The following is a 15,986-nucleotide window of genomic DNA, read 5'->3' as shown; positions in this document are numbered from 1 at the left end:
GAACTTAATTTCAAAGACCTAAAGGGGTCCTAAGGGACGCGGGTGGCGCTGTGGGTTAAACCACAGAGCCTAGGACTTGCTGATCAGAAGGTTGGTGGTTTGAATCCCCACGACGGGGTGAGCTCCCGTTGCTCAGTCCCTGTTCCTGCCAACCTAGCAGTTCGAAAGCATGTCAAAGTGCAAATAAATAAATAGGTACCGCTCCGGCGGGAAGGTAAATGGCATTTCTGTGAGCTGCTCTGGTTCACCAGAAGCGGCTTAGTCATGCTGGCCACATGACTCGGAAGCTGTACACCGGCTCCCTCGGCCAATAAAGCGAGATGAGCGCCGCAACCCCAGAGTTGGCCACAACTGGACCTAATGGTCAGGGGTCCCTTTACCTTTTAAAGGGGTCCTAGCATTGCAGCCAACTAAATTCTAGTAGACCCATTAAAATCAACGGATCTAATTTAGTCATGATCATTATTTCAATGTGTCTAATTTTGAGCATGACTAACACGACCCCTCATTCTACATCCAGACCTCTGACTTCCAGAAAAGATGTAAACCTTCGATATAGGCAGATTGGATGGAAGCACATAAGACCTTAAACGATACTGAATGAAACTGTCAAAAGGGGGGGATAGTGCTGTGAAGGTCTGCAATTCATATTTTTAGCACAACATTTTATCAATGGACACAGGCTCATGCACACATACATTGGTCAGCTGGCTAGAAGAATGGAAATATGTGGCAAACTGTGCTATTCAGGAATTTAATTTTTTGAACCTGTTCATATTAAGAAGGGTTGAGCAGGAGATGGGGTGGAACCAACCCATGGGGAGATCCTCTGATCCCTCAATTTGCTCCTGTTCTATCCAGTTTGCTTCATTTCAACTGCTGCATTTTGTTTCCACCATAGCAACTCCGGCCAGCTGTTTCCCTTCAATACCTTTCCGATGGAGATTGAATTTCAAGGCCTTCTAAGGGGAAGCTGCTGAAAGCGCGAGAATCTTTCGGAGTTACTTCAAAGCAACTTTCGTCGTTTTTCATGCACAGCTTTAAAGGATCATCTGGCCTTCTTTCCCTAAACACAGATTCTTTCAAAGATTGCCCTGCAACATCCCTCTTTAGAGAGCATCGGGGGGAGACACGGTGCGTCTCTTCTGATGTGTGCATGTTCAGCTGGTTGGCAAAGGTTAAGGAGCGTCTTATTTTACTCCTCTCTCTTTCTCTGTCTTTTAAAAAGGTTAGAGTTTTATTGTCTTTAGAAGAATGATCGGGTGTCACTTTTGGAATCTGATGCAAGAATGTCATCTTTAAAGTCATCGGATAACATCCCCATCACTAAGGATATTCAGACTTGTGGGTTGGGCATCTGAAACTCAATCCTGGGACATACTGGCTTAAACCCCAGTTCAATATCCTTCCATTTTAAAGAATTGCATAGAATAACAGGATGGGGAATGGTTCCGATGGTTGCCTACCCCAAATAGTGGGCTAATACCCACCACTATCACTAGACTTTCACTAGTGGCTAAAAGTGTTGCCATACAATAAATGGGGGTGGGGAAAGCAAGGCTGGCAGGTCAGTCTTTCATTGAATTTGGTTGGTTCAAGAAGGTTTGTCACCTAAGGACGAGAAGGCAGCCTACTGGATCAGACCAATGGCCCACCTATGAATTGCCGTATTAAGCGGTTGGTCCCTTACCTTTCTCGCCCTGATCTGCCCACAGTGATCCATGCGGCGGTCACCTCCAGGCTTGATTATTGTTTTTGCTTGTTTTTTAAATAACTTTTTATTCAAAATTAAAACAAAACATATTATCCAGAAACATATCATCCTTATTTCCCCCATTTTTCCTCCCTCCCCTCCCTCCCCCACAGAACCCCACCCCCCGACTTCCCTCAGTTCCAGTCTTTGATTTCTCTAAAAATGCTGTTTTCTCCATGTTACACAGTTGTATAGATCCTCAAACTATTTAGCTGATTATTATCAATAAAAAGTTTGTGAATGTTTATTCAAAACCAGCCAAGGAGTCCAGTTCGCTTTGTTGTGTCTTCAAATACTTTGTAAAGGGTTCCCATTCATCTTTAAAGTCACAGTTATCCTTGTCCCGTAGCTTGTATGTCAGTTTTGCCAGTTCTGCGTAGTCCATCAATTTTTCTTGCCATGATTCTTTAGTTGGGATTATTGTAACTCGCTCTACGCGGGGCTGCCCTTGAAGCTGACCCAGAAACTCCAGCGGGTGCAGAATGCTGTGGCGAGACTCCTTACGGGATTCTCGCTGCGGGATCACATTCATCCAGTGCTTTACCAACTGCACTGGTTCCCGGTGAAGTACAGGGTCAGGTTTAAGGTGCTAGTTTCGACCTTTAAAGCCCTATGCAGCCTAGGACCCATGTACCTATGGGCCCGCCTCTCCTGGTATGCCCTGCGGAGGATCTTAAGGTCCACAAATGACAACATTTTGGAGGTCCCAGGTCACAAGGTGGTTAGATTGTCTCAACTAGGGCCAGGGCCTTTTCAGTACTGGCCCTGACTTGGTGGAACGCTCTGTCACAAGAGACCAGGGCCCTGCGGGACTTGACATCTTCCCGCAGGGCCTGCAAGACAGAGCTGTTCCGCCTGGCCTTTGGTTTGGACTCAGTCTGACCCTTATTTCCTTCCCCTTATGGTTTTGATGAGGCTGCATTTTAAATTGCATTTTAACCTGTATTTTAAATTGGTTTCTTTCTTTTTTTCCTATTATGTTTTTACTGTTGTTAGCCGCCCTGAGCCGGGCTCTGGCTGGGGAGGGTGGGGTATAAATAAAATTTATTATTATTATTTATTATAAACCTATTATTATTATTATTATTATTATTATTATTATTATTATTATATTATTATTATTATTATTATTATTATTATTATTATTATTATTATTATTATTATAATAATATTATAAACCCATTCAAACTGGTTGCCATCACTATCTCTAGTCGGAGCAAATTCCATAGTTCAGTTAGGCATGGTGTGAAAAAGTATCTTCTTTGGTCTGTCCTGAATCTTCCAACACTCAGATTCACTGGATGTCCCTGGATTCCAGTGCAGTCAAACCTTGGTTGTTGAACACAATTCGTTCCGGAAGACCGTCCAACTTCTGAAATATTCAACAATTGAGGCGCGGCTTCTGATAGATTACAAGAGCTTCTTGCATTCAAGCGGTAGCTGCGTCGGACATTCGAGTTCTGAGGAACATTCGAAAACCCGAGCATTTATTTCCAGGTTTTCAGGGTTCAGGAACCGAAATGTTCGAAAACGGAGCTTTTCGAGAACTGAGGTTTGACTGTAGTATGTGAGATGTATATCCACACTACGCATAGTTGGATATATCTGTTTCACATACCATATTACCAGGCAGAGGGCCTTCTCGGTGGTGGCGCCTGCCCTGTGGAACACCCTTCCATCAGATGTCAAGGAAATATCTGAAGTATATCTGTCAAGAAGTATATATGTCAAGAACACATCTGAAGGCAGCCCTGTTTAGGGAAGTTTTTAATGTTTGATGTTTTATTGTGCTTTAATATTCTGTTTGGAGCTGCCCAGAGTGGCTGGGGAAACCCAGCCAGATGGGTGAGGTATAAATAATATATTATTATTATTATTATTATTATTATTATTATTATTATTATTACTACTACTACTACTACTACTACTACTACCTATATTCTCTTTGAGGTGAGGCAACTAGAACTGTACACAGTAGTCCAATTGTGGACACATCATAGATTTGTATAATGGCTTTTTGTCATGTTGGCAGTTTAACTTTCAATCCTTTTCCTAGCGTGGAATTTGCTTTTTTCACAGCTGCCGCACACTATGAGAAATGCCATTGAATTAAATTAAAGCATTTAAATTAAGGTGGCCATTTACACATAACCCCACGAAGCAGGGGGGAGAATACAGATCAGCAAAGTATTTTCTAATTTAGATTTATAGATGCACATTTAGAAACAGGAGCTTCCTGCAGCCAATCAGAAGTCGCGCTTTGGTTTTCAAACGGTTTCGGGAGTCAAACGGACTCCCAGAATGGATTAAGTTCGAGAACCAAGGTACCACTGTAATATAATTTTTAGACACTAGGCAAAAACATCTCTCATCTCCCAGGCCTTTGGCTAATTAAATAATCTATGGCCTTTTAAACTGGGGGTGTGGGGGTTATTATTTTTGTTACTATGGCATGTATTTTGTGTTTTTATATTGTGAACTGCCCTGTGATCCTTGGATGAAGGGCAGTATAGAAATTTTAATTAGAATAAAAAAGAAAGAGTGAGAAACCAGGCATACTTGAGAAGAAGAAGAAGAAGAGTTTGGATTTGATATCCCACTTTATCACTACCCGAAGGAGTCTCAAAGCGGCTAACATTCTGGCCCAAGGTCACCCAGCAGCTGCATGTGGAGGAGCGGGGAAGCGAACCCGGTTCACCAGATTATAAGTCTACCGCTCTTAACCACTACACCACCCTGGCTCATGAGAGCTACACATGTAGCATAACATGTAACCTGACTACCAAAAGAACTCTAACTAGTCTAACTGCTATATCACATCTTGTACCCCAGCAACATTTCAGGAGCAAGTGATGGGGGTGTTGCCAGGAATGGGGGTTTCTAGCGCAATGTCTCTTGTATATGAATTTTCGCAGCAGTGCTGGAAGTTTCAAACCACAGAATGTGCTTGCTGTTGTTTTAATTAGCAAGACGCACTCAACTGGAATGTTTCCTTTTTATATTATTCCTAGGGGGTGGAGTGGGGGAATGACGCTTTTGCTGTTCTCTCATGTCATCTGTTCAGACAAACGAATTAAACAATTACAGCACATCGTGATGTTATGGCTATTCAGCGTTCCTGAATGCTATCGCATATACGCCCCCTGAAAAATAAAAAATGGGTGTCTGCCAAGATAACAGGATGTAAGCTCCCCGCCTTAACCTCAGAAGGCTGCAGGACATGAACAAGTTAGACGGAGAAGGATACATGCCTGCAGGGCATTTTCCTAATTAACATAGCACATCCTTCCAGATATGGCTTACAGCAGAGAAAGTAGCATTTGCTGATGACTTGCTTTCAGCACAACAGCTGATCGTATGGAACATAAGCCATCTTGGTCTCCATTCTTAGGGCCTATGATATCAGTTCTATGCCAGGGGTGGCCATAAAATCATCAGGACCTGAATGAGAAGAAACATCTGGCTTTTGTGGGGCTGGATGTGAGTCACATCCATTTTTCTGTCCACTTCTGCCTCTGCTTGCCCCCCTACCACTGGCATGGGCCACCCCCAATGCTGTCCACCCATGACTTAGGCTTGGTTACAGTTTCCTATCAAGGATCTGACATGCACGCTACATACTCCAGCTGTGTGGTGCACTGATATAATTTTAGACTCTGGTGCCCACCTTGGGATAGATATGTGTCTTCCCACTCATTCTGCAGAGTGGGACCTTCTGTCTCAAAGTCCTTCTGGTGTGAGCCTCTGCCAATGAATCCTATTATCAGGCTTCGGGAAATCGGCTCCCCCCCCCATGGAAAGGAACATCTTACCACTTACAATCTTTAATAATCACAGCGAGAGAACAAAGAACACATCTCCTAGAAATGGCGGTGCTCCCAATTAAGGATCACAACCCCTTCCGTCCCTATTAATCTACACCACTCCTACGTCTTGTCATCTGAGTTTTTAACCTCTCTGCTTTCTCTTCTGAGACTTTCTGAGCTCTTCGCAACTTTCGGGAGATCAGAGGAATGCTGTCCAACAACTGTGAATCTGTTAACCCTCTCTCTTCCAGTGTTTCTTCTCCTAGCTGTTCCCCTTCTAGTATTTCCCAGCTTCTGCCTTCTGAACTATGCCCCTCTGCAAACCACTCTTCCAAATCTATACTGTCCTCCTGCTCCTGGGAAGATGCAGGAGCAGGGGGAGGCTCCCACCATTCTTCCTCAGTGCAGCCCTCCTCAGCACGGTCCCTGACACCTATTCATAAAAGAAAGTCCTATTCTTGGGGGGGGGGCTTCCTGTCCCTAGCTAACAACTGCTTGTTTTGTTTTTGTTTTTGCCTTTGAGGGAGGCCTTCAGAAAATGTCTGTAGTGTGAGTTGTTAGTGGTGTCATTATTTGGGGTTCTACACCTTCTGAAAGGTCTCCAGCAGTTAAATAGGTATTGTCTCTAAGGTGCATGCAAGTGCATTGATGCACATGAACACTAGGGCCTCTTTCAATGCTATCTGTCATTTCACACTTTACATCTAGGGTAGGCGATTAAAAGAAACAGCATCATCTGACAGCAATAGCAATGTTTCATTGATCAGGCAGACCAATATTATGGGGGAGCCGAGTTTGATTGGTCCATAATGGAGTATAGTGCAATCACATTTTCTGCTTTATCTTAAATACAAATAAAAAATGCCCACCCCTTTCAAATCACTGAGGGGTGGGCTATTGAAGTGACTTCAAAACTCCCCATCACCACCATGGACCACTTGATGGGCATTCCACAGGGCGGGCGCCACTACCGAGAAGGCCCTCTGCCTGGTTCCCTGTAACCTCACTTTTCACAGTGAGAGAACCGCCAGAAGGCCCTCAGAGCTGGATCTCAGTGTCCGGGCTGAATGACGGAGGTGAAGCCATTCCTTCACGTATACTGGGCCGAGGCTGAGGCTGTTTAGGTGATGTGCTTGATGCTGTATGTATTTAAATGTATTTTTACAGACATGCCACAGACCACCTGAATGAAGCTGATGGACTCCTGGTGGTCCATGGACCACAGTTTGGAAATGCCTGGGCTATTGAAAAGTGAAGGAATAGAGAACAGCCCAGTTATGTGCCTTGGTGGCTGGTGATGGTGGTTGGTGGGAGAACTTGAACTGTGATTCCTGGAATGGAAAAGTTCACAAAGCTTCCCTCATTTTTATCTGTGAAACATTGGCAGCTATGGCATAGAAGGCATTTTTTCTTTCAGAAAACCAATCTACCAAGTCTCCTCCATTGGTTTGAAAAATCACACACAACCTTGGTTTTTTGCAATGAATCCCTGTTGTCCTCAACCCATTAACCAAACTGTAATTCTCTAGTGACTTATGAATGGATTCCAAGCTATCATTTCAGAGTTACTGGTCTTGTATCCTGTGTGTGGATATGGCCATTAGAAAGAAAGAAAGAAAGAAAGAAAGAAAGAAAGAACCTTTCTACAATGAATACTATTTATCTGAAAACTTGAGGGAAATGCATCATCTGAGGGAAATATATTATTTCCTAGGACTCCCACAACTTGATACGGGCTCATAAATTTCGGATTAATGAAAATCTCATTGCTTCTGGTCCTTCAATTACGACCCCTCCACAATGTCTAGGAGTGGAGAGAGTCAGCTGCTTAGAAGTTTGGTGTAAATAACTTGCCTATAAATTAGCTAATCCCTGGGCATTGCACAAAAGTAAATTGCTCTAGTTTATTTGTGCCCCTTTCTCCCCCGGCTGGAAGATCTATTACAATGGATGCTGTTACTTCTCGTAAGCTGTATATGCATGTTTGAACTAATGATAGGGAACATTACTGTCACATAGGTAAATTTATAACATCATTGCATTTGAGATGTAATAGGAATTACTCTGGGAAACTCCAGCCCACCAAGACTGGTAGCCCCTAGCATCCATAGTGACTACTAGAGCCTGTAGCCTAAGGCTGGGTCTGATTGCATGGGGAAATGAAGTCTTCTTCAATTTCTCAAGATACAAAGCAAATGCCTCACAAATTGGTCACATTCCATTTAACTCATATTAATCTACATTGCATCCCCTGAGGGCAGGCGATGCCATAGCTCCCCCCTTTTTTTCTTTAGCACATATAATTTGTTTTTCTGTAAAATATACTTGGATGTGGTATGAAATTATAACAAATGGAGAGGGAGGGGGGGAAAGAGACTGTTCAGAAGAGTCAGCCCCCCTCCCCCCGACAAGCTATTTGTACACATGTACAGTACTGTACACACAATAACTTCTACCTAACATGGTATTTCTTAAATGATGAAGGAGATGCAGCTGGAAATTTATATACTGTCAAGAGGAAGGTTCATGGCAGTTTTGTCTGAAGAGGTCCTTTTAGATAAGTCAACAGTGGGTGACCATCTAAATCAAAAGGTTAATGGAATACCTTTATTTTTATTTTTTCATTTGTTAGGTTATCAAGGAGACAGAAGGGTACACTCAGCATTTATTTCTATGCAGGAGTGACATTTGATATATTTTAAATAGCTATTCCTCTTGTTTTATTCTTAGTTATGTATACCAAAACAAAATGGCTTGGTCAACTGTTCATCAACTTTTATCAGCGTCATTGTAGAAGAAAGTAGAACCTGAGAGCCTTCCCTACCATTAGGGAGAAGCGACCACCTCAGGAAGCAGATTTTGGGTCCCTCAGGTACTTAAATAACTTCTTGACCATAGGTACCATAAACCTTAAGTTTGGGAAGTAGGGTTTTGCATCTGGCCCCAGCCACCACTACCATGGAAGCTTCTCCAGAAGGCAAGTTGGCCCTCAGGCTGAACAGAGTTTCCACACTCCTGCTATAGAGAGTGTGGAACTTCCTGTAGGCCTGAACTTTCAGAGGCAGAAGCCAGAGAGGTGCAGATGGCAGTTTGACTCAAAATGGTAAAGCTCTTTTATGCTGTATCTGTTGACAGTGAAGTGTTCTCTAACTAGCCTTCCTGTTAAGCTAGAAGAAGTGAGATGTTATTGATTTGCCCATATGTGAGCATTTGCAAACAGCAGTCTCTCACATTCCGGAACTCATTTCGTATAAAAGAAATACGAAGAAAAGATGACAGAGTCTACTGCCAGTCCCCCTTTGGAGGAAACACTGAGGCTGTCTACAAAAGCGGGCAAGCGCGGCAGAAAACGGACAGAGAACAAACATTGTTGTCCTCCTCCAGCTCTGCTCATGTCGCAGCTTGTCCGCATCTGTGCTTCTGAAGGGAAATGTCATAACATTGCTAATCAATAAGAAGAGTGACAGGATCATTTGTCAAAGGCAAGCCAGCATTGCAGCTGTTGTTGTCACCCTCTCTTTCTCCATTTTGCAATGGGAAACCTGGGGGAAAGGCTGATCATTTGCCTTAGGCATGGCAGCCCAAGAGCCCTGGACAAAAGACAGCCGTCATATGGGGAAAATAGCCACATTTTGCTAATGCTCTTCAGGGCTTAACAGCCGTTGAAGACAAGAAGATGCCAAGACTCTGGCAGGAAGTATAGTGTTTCTAACAATGGGATGTCATGGACACTGGACACCCTGCAAAGGGCCAGATGATCTTTCAGACAAGAGCAGCCTATTGACTTAGGGACACCTGATCTCTGTTGTGTATGTGTTGCCAGTGGATTGCAGATGCTCTAGGCTGGATTGTTGGTTAGAAGGTCAAGCAGTTGATCTTCAGGAGGTTCAGTAGAGCTTAATGAAGACTTCTATCTTTATGCTCAGTTGATAAGAATCTAACAAGCAGTAGAGTGCAGGTCACAAAAACATCTGCAAATGGGCCAAAATCCTCAGAACAATCCGTGGTTAATATTTTTATCCAGTAAAACTTCACGGTACTGATATATTTAAAACGTTTATCCCAAGTATTGGAGGGGTTATGTATCCATGGGGACCGTTTTCATATGTCGTGGAAATGCAAAATTATAAATGGGTTCTGAGGTAAGTCTTTGTGTGGGTGTATCACACTATACAATGTCATTAGGTTGACATTATTGAGTCTCATTGAATAGATGCTTCATGCAAGGGCACTGCAAGGTCCATGTCCGTGACCTTAATTTACTTCCGGGCAAATTAACATGGTAGGTGGCCGAGGTTTTTGAAACATGCCAGCCACCTTGTAAGCCAAGTAAAATCAGAATCATGGTTTAAAAGAGGGGGGAAGCATAGATCTGGGACCCATGCAAAAGACCTAGGGCTCACCCCTTAATAATGCTCTGGATGTCAGGGCCCTGTGCACAAGACCCTGGTTTTTTTGTTTTGCTGCTAATACTAAGACTAAAAATTAGGGCTATGCATGAGATCCCCCCCCCATGGTTATGCTGTGTCTCTTCTCCACCATAAACCAGTCAGCAGGATTGGCTTTGCCAATGCATTCTCTGTGGAAACACACTGGTGAAGCAGACCCCTGCAGCTGGGAGGACTGAAACTTCCACTCACCAGCTGGAGAGCAGAGGGTTCGGTCCTGCTTAGTTTGGCTGTACACACATGTTGCCCTGCTCAGAACAGGTCACACAGTCAAAGCGCAGTGCAGGGCTGTTTGAAAGCCCTTTTGCAAACAGCCCTACCCTACTTGTAGAGGGTGTCTGCCACACCTTCTCTCCCACCCACCCACTTTTCTGAAAGCCTCAGTTCTGCCTGAATTGGTTAGAAAATTTAGGTTTTGGTCAAATCTGGTGCACAGAGCTAGTAGAAACAGCATGCCGTTGGCAAAGTGAGGACTGCACTACAATAGAACAACTGTATAGAGGAACATGGTATTTGGCTTTGTGGACAAAGTAACAAAACAAATTCATGCCTTTCATAAGCAAGGTAATCCAGAGACCATTATGGATTATTGGTCTCCTTTAACCTCATTTGTAAAAAATGAGCTGCCAGCAAAATATTTTCCCGAGAGTCACACGTCCTTTGGTCAGATTTGCCTATGGCGTAAGTAATGTAATTCCTATTAGAATGCTATACCAACTCTGCAGCTTTCTTTTTCATGTTTCACTTGCTATATTTTTGCATGTAATTCCTTTTCTTTTATGTAAAACTAAGTATTGAATGTTTTCCTTTTCCATAATATCTATAAACAAAAAAAACAAAACAAAACAAGTAGATGGTCTTACTGTGGCTGTGGAGCATTATCACAAATGTTGATGCGGTACAGCAGTCTAGTGTATGGTAGAAAGGGTTATATTGGACATACCTATTTCCTACTCTTTTGGGGTAGAGGCCTTGCCTGCTACTTAGTCAGGAAAAAGCAGCCACACAAGGGCTAAAGGTGTGAATAATAACATGTCTAGTCAGTGGCGTAGCGTGGGGGGTGCAGAGGGGGCCGGCTGCACCGGGCGCAACATCTGAGGGTTAGGGTTAGGGGGCGCAAATCCACGGGTTAGGGGGCGCAAATTACTTGCCTTGCCCCGGGTGCTGACAACCCACGCTACGCCACTGTGTCTAGTTTGACCCTAAAGAAGCTCTTAGGCTGGAAGAAAAACAGCAGAAAATTCAGTGGTATAAGGTGTCACCATCAGCTCCTTCCCTATTCCCCTGATACTACAGTAAAAGCAAGATAATGAAAAAAGAATTGTGTGTTTTTGTGAATGCTCTGTCCATCAACAGTTCAATGAATTAACTGAGTAGAAGATCTCAAGGGAATAAAGGCAGCCAGCCAATTACACATACTCACATAAATCCATTGAGGGTGTCAAGCTCAGGACTTCAAAACAGTTCACCTCCAATTTTCCTAACACCCCCCTGCTGGAATGACTTGCACAACATGATACCTTTTGGCCCAAACTGTACTTTTAGGAATCGTTTTTGCAATGCAAAGCAGATTGATTGGTCCTGAAGGGCGCAGAAACATTTCCCCTGACCACTTTTTGGTTAAATAAATAGCCATAAAACCCTGTGAGACGTGCTGTGTTGTGCCTTTCCTATTATGCAGAATGGAGAGAGGACTAGGACTGTCATAGCCTGGGAGGTGATAGAGACAATGGACCAATTAATGGGAAATCAGTGCAGCAGATAATTTGAACCTCTAGGATGCTCAGCCACTTGGAATGTACTTTCCAGCTCATAGGTGCTGGAGGTCTACAAGGAGTTTGCTCAGGCTAAGCAGACATTTAGTACAAGCAGAGGGCTGTGTCAGGCAACAGGTACCTCAACATCTTCTGTGTTAAAAGCAAAAAATTACAAGCTGCATACACTCCAACATTTCTCCAATGAAAATAGGGACGTCCTAAGGACATTCCAAGATCAAACCAGAAACCGGGACGGCTTCTCTAAATCAGGAATGTCCCTGGAAAATAGGGACACTTGGAGGGTGTCACAAGGCCTCTACATCAGTCTTAGGAATGCCAGGAGTGGTTCTTCTTCCCAATCCTCTCTTGTTCAACTGAGCTCCTTTTGCTTGCAATGAAACAGAAGTAATCAGCATTAGACAAGCTCTCCATACTTGGACCAGGACAGCAGTTGCAAATGGGTTGCATGGGGTCATAGATTGTTGCTGCTTTGTTCATGGGGCAGGATCAGCTCCTCCAGCACTGGAATAAAAGAAAGGTTCTAGTAAAAGGACGCGGGTGGCACTGTGGTCTAAACCACGTCAAAGTGCAAGTAGAGAAATAGGTACCGCCCTGGCGGGAAGGTACACGGTGTTTCCGTGCACTGCTCTGGTTCACCAGAAGCATCTTAGTCATGCTGGCCACATGACCTGGAAGCTGTATGCTGGCTCCCTCGGCCAGTAAAGCGAGATGAGCGCCGCAACCCCAGAGTCGTCCACGACTGGACCATAGCTGTCAACTTTTCCCTTTTCTTGCGAGGAATCCTATTCGGAATAAGGGAATTTCCCTTAAAAAAAGGGAAACCTTAACAGCTATGGACTGGACCTAGCGGCCAGGGGTCCCTTTACCTTTACCTTTTAGTGCTATAACTAACAGATGGACAACAAAAGTGGATTTTGAGAGCTCTTATGGTGGCTGAGGCTGATATTACAAGGATGGAAAGACAATCACCCACCACCTACTGCTCTTGCTGCCACTGATGACCATGAAAGAAGCATGTGCATGTTTGAATGTATTCCAACATAAGCATGAGTACAAAAACCATGGAAAGGCATAAATTCTAGGAATGGCCACAAGATCCAGTTCAGATCCTGATTTGGTGCATCAGGAGACAGCCAGATTCAGGCTGAAGTACTTTGGAGACTCCCCAGTTCAGTCTGGGTTCTGAATCCAATATAGAATTTGATAAAGCAAAACTTTGTGATTTATTTGTTTTAAAATAGTATCTCCTTTGACAGAGAAACAGATGAGACTTGACAGAATACCAGCCTGAGCATAGAGATGTAAAATTACAAATTGGGAAAAGTTAGTCGGAGACTTTGTAAAAAAAATAAAAAAGCACAAAAATTGTTAAAAGAAAAGCAATTCTAAGCCTATTAAAAATGTGGTTTATAACCATTATTACTGATGTGTTGCTTGCAAAATGCCCTTCTTTGGAAACCCCTAATAGTCACTGTCTCCTATGGTTAATGAAAACAGGATCAAAGCACAATAAAAAGCTGTGTATTGGGATTTTAAAAAAATCTTTCTCTGTCTTATTTTTAATTTCATCTTCCTAGCAGTGAATTGTATTATTATGATAGTTCATTTGATTTCATCTCCTCTTTTTAATCAGCTGGTGTAAGATATTCCATACAAGGTTTGCCAATCATTTCTTCATCACTTAGGAAGGTCAGTCAATGACGATACCTAAATTATCATTTCATTTCTCCCTCTCTCTGAATAAAATCCTCATATTTTTTTGATCACAGGTGCCTCAAAATGAGGAAAGGACACAGTCCATCTCTGTTATACAATGTGATTTCAGCACTCTGTGGATGGGGGAATGGACAGAAAGGGTAAATAAAAGAGGGTGGGTGAGAACTGAGGCAGTTTTTCTTTTTCTTTTTTAAAAATGAGATAATAGAATGAAAAGATCTACAATCTTTTAGAAGAAGAAGTTTATCATAGGGATGGACAACATTTTTCACCTCTAGGGTCACATTCTTGGAAATTATAGGGAAAGTCACAAGTCCAAAAGGTACAATTTTATCCCCCATGCTGTTTAATATGTACCTGAAACCACTGGGTTTTAGGGTGTGCGGTCAGCAAGATGCTGATGATACACATTTCTGTTTCTCCTTTACATCTGCAGGTGTGGATGTCAAGGACTGGACTGAGGAGGAATGGTGGAGACTGCCTCCCCAGCCTGACCCTTCCAGAGAAGAGGAAGACAGTATAGATGTACAACAGGGGTTTGTGGGAGGTCACAGCTCAGAGGCATGTGAGGGGAAAAGTTGGGAAATAATGGGAGAGGAGGAGGAAGAGGAAGAGCCAGAGCAGCTGGCTGACACATTATCACTAGAAAGCATTCCAGACCCCCCTTCCAGAACCCAGCAAGCATTGAAAGTAGGAGAGCAAAGGACTCAGAGACAGATGGCCGTAAGCGGCAACCGTAGAAGAGGTGATGCTGATGATGAATGAGGAAGCGGGAGAGAAGAGGGGTGGAGATTTACTCGGAGCAACACCATTATTCCAAGAGGCTGCATTTCTGAGCCTCTCTCTGTGAATATTGAATAAACAGCGTCGGTAAGAACTTCCCTTGTCTTATCCATTTCTGGCAACCTACCGTGGTGGTTAGATCCTCTGGCGCCTGGCAGTTGCACTGGGTGTGCCAGTTCAGATAAGACGGAAGCGCTGTTGGTGGCTTGTCCTGCTCCGAATGGGGTTACACACCTTCAGAAGAAACAGGTGCCTAGCTTTGGGCAACTTCTGGATCAGCTACCATCCCTGGAGGCTCAAGTGGGTTTGGTAATGCAAACTGCTTTCCCTCCACTTCAGCTGATTGAAATGCAGTGAAAAAGCAACCACAATATTTATTTATTTGCAATCTGATCTTGAGTACAGACCACAGCAGGCTTTTGTAGATTGCAGTAAATCTCTTTGTAATAGCAAGGAAAGCTTATTTGAATTGTTCTAATTTATGAATTAGGAATGTTAAGAGGGGAAAGTTAGTGTATATCCTTCTCCTTCCTATGCAGTGCTTTTTTTCCTAAAAAGAAATGTTTAGGGGTACTGTCATTTTGACTCAAGAAAATCAAATATAAATACAGTAAATGGACAAAAATACAAAGAACATGCATTACACTGGGAAAGGAAAGGAAGCCGCCATCGGAGGTGGTATTAATGAAACTGACCAATCACCGTGCTAGATTCCAACTCCTTCTTCACACATTAAACGCTCGCTTCCGTCTGAGACTCAGGAAACACTGTGACAGGAAATGAGGCTGCTATCGGGGGTAGCAACAGAACTGACAATTCACCGTGCTAGAGAAGAAACTATTTTTTATTTTTATTTTTATTTAATTTCTTCTCCTGTTAGATTCACAAAATGTTTAGGGGTATGCGTACCGCTGCGTCCCCCCAGAAAAAAAGCACTGTTCCTATATATTAACCCAGCTGCTGCTTCTGAATAATGACTGTTTCCATTATACCAGACCCTCCAAGTGCCCCTATTTTCCAGGGACAGTCCCATCTCAGTTTCTGATTTGACCCAGGAATGCCCTGCTTTTCCTTAGGGTGTCCCTATTTTATTGGAGAAATGTTGGAGGGTATGGAGTTACTGACCTCTGAGCTAAGGAGATAAGTTAGCTATACAACCTTTAGAAGACATCTGAAGGCAGCCCTGTATAGGGAAGATTTCTAAATGTTTAATGTTTTATTATGGTTTTTATATATGTTGGAAGCTGCCCAGAGTAGCTGGGGCAACCCAGTCTGATAAGCAGGATATAAACAACAAAATTATTATTGTTGTTGTTATGGGATAGGACGTCCTTATTTTCACTGGAGAAATGTTGGAGGGTATGTTATACTGGATTAAAAATATGTTAATTGTGGAAGCATTCTAATAATAATAATAATAATAATAATAATAATAATAATAATAATAATGTACTGCCCATTTGACTGGGCTGCCCCAGCCACTATGGGTGGCTTCCAGCATCCCTGTTTGTTGTGGCAATAAACCTTCTGAAACAATAGTAACATTTATATCCCACCTTTACTCCAAGAAGCTGTAGGCAGCAAGCATGCCTCCTTCCTCACAACAACCTTGTGAAATAGGTTGTGATGAGAGACTGTGGCCCAAAGTCACTTACTGAGCTTCAGGGCTGGGTGGTTATCATAACACTCCGAAACCACGGTC

The sequence above is a fragment of the Podarcis filfolensis genome (assembly GCF_964270895.1).
Source record: "Podarcis filfolensis genome assembly, chromosome: 12".
NCBI lineage: Eukaryota > Metazoa > Chordata > Lepidosauria > Squamata > Lacertidae > Podarcis > Podarcis filfolensis.
This window is presented reverse-complemented; position numbering follows the sequence as displayed.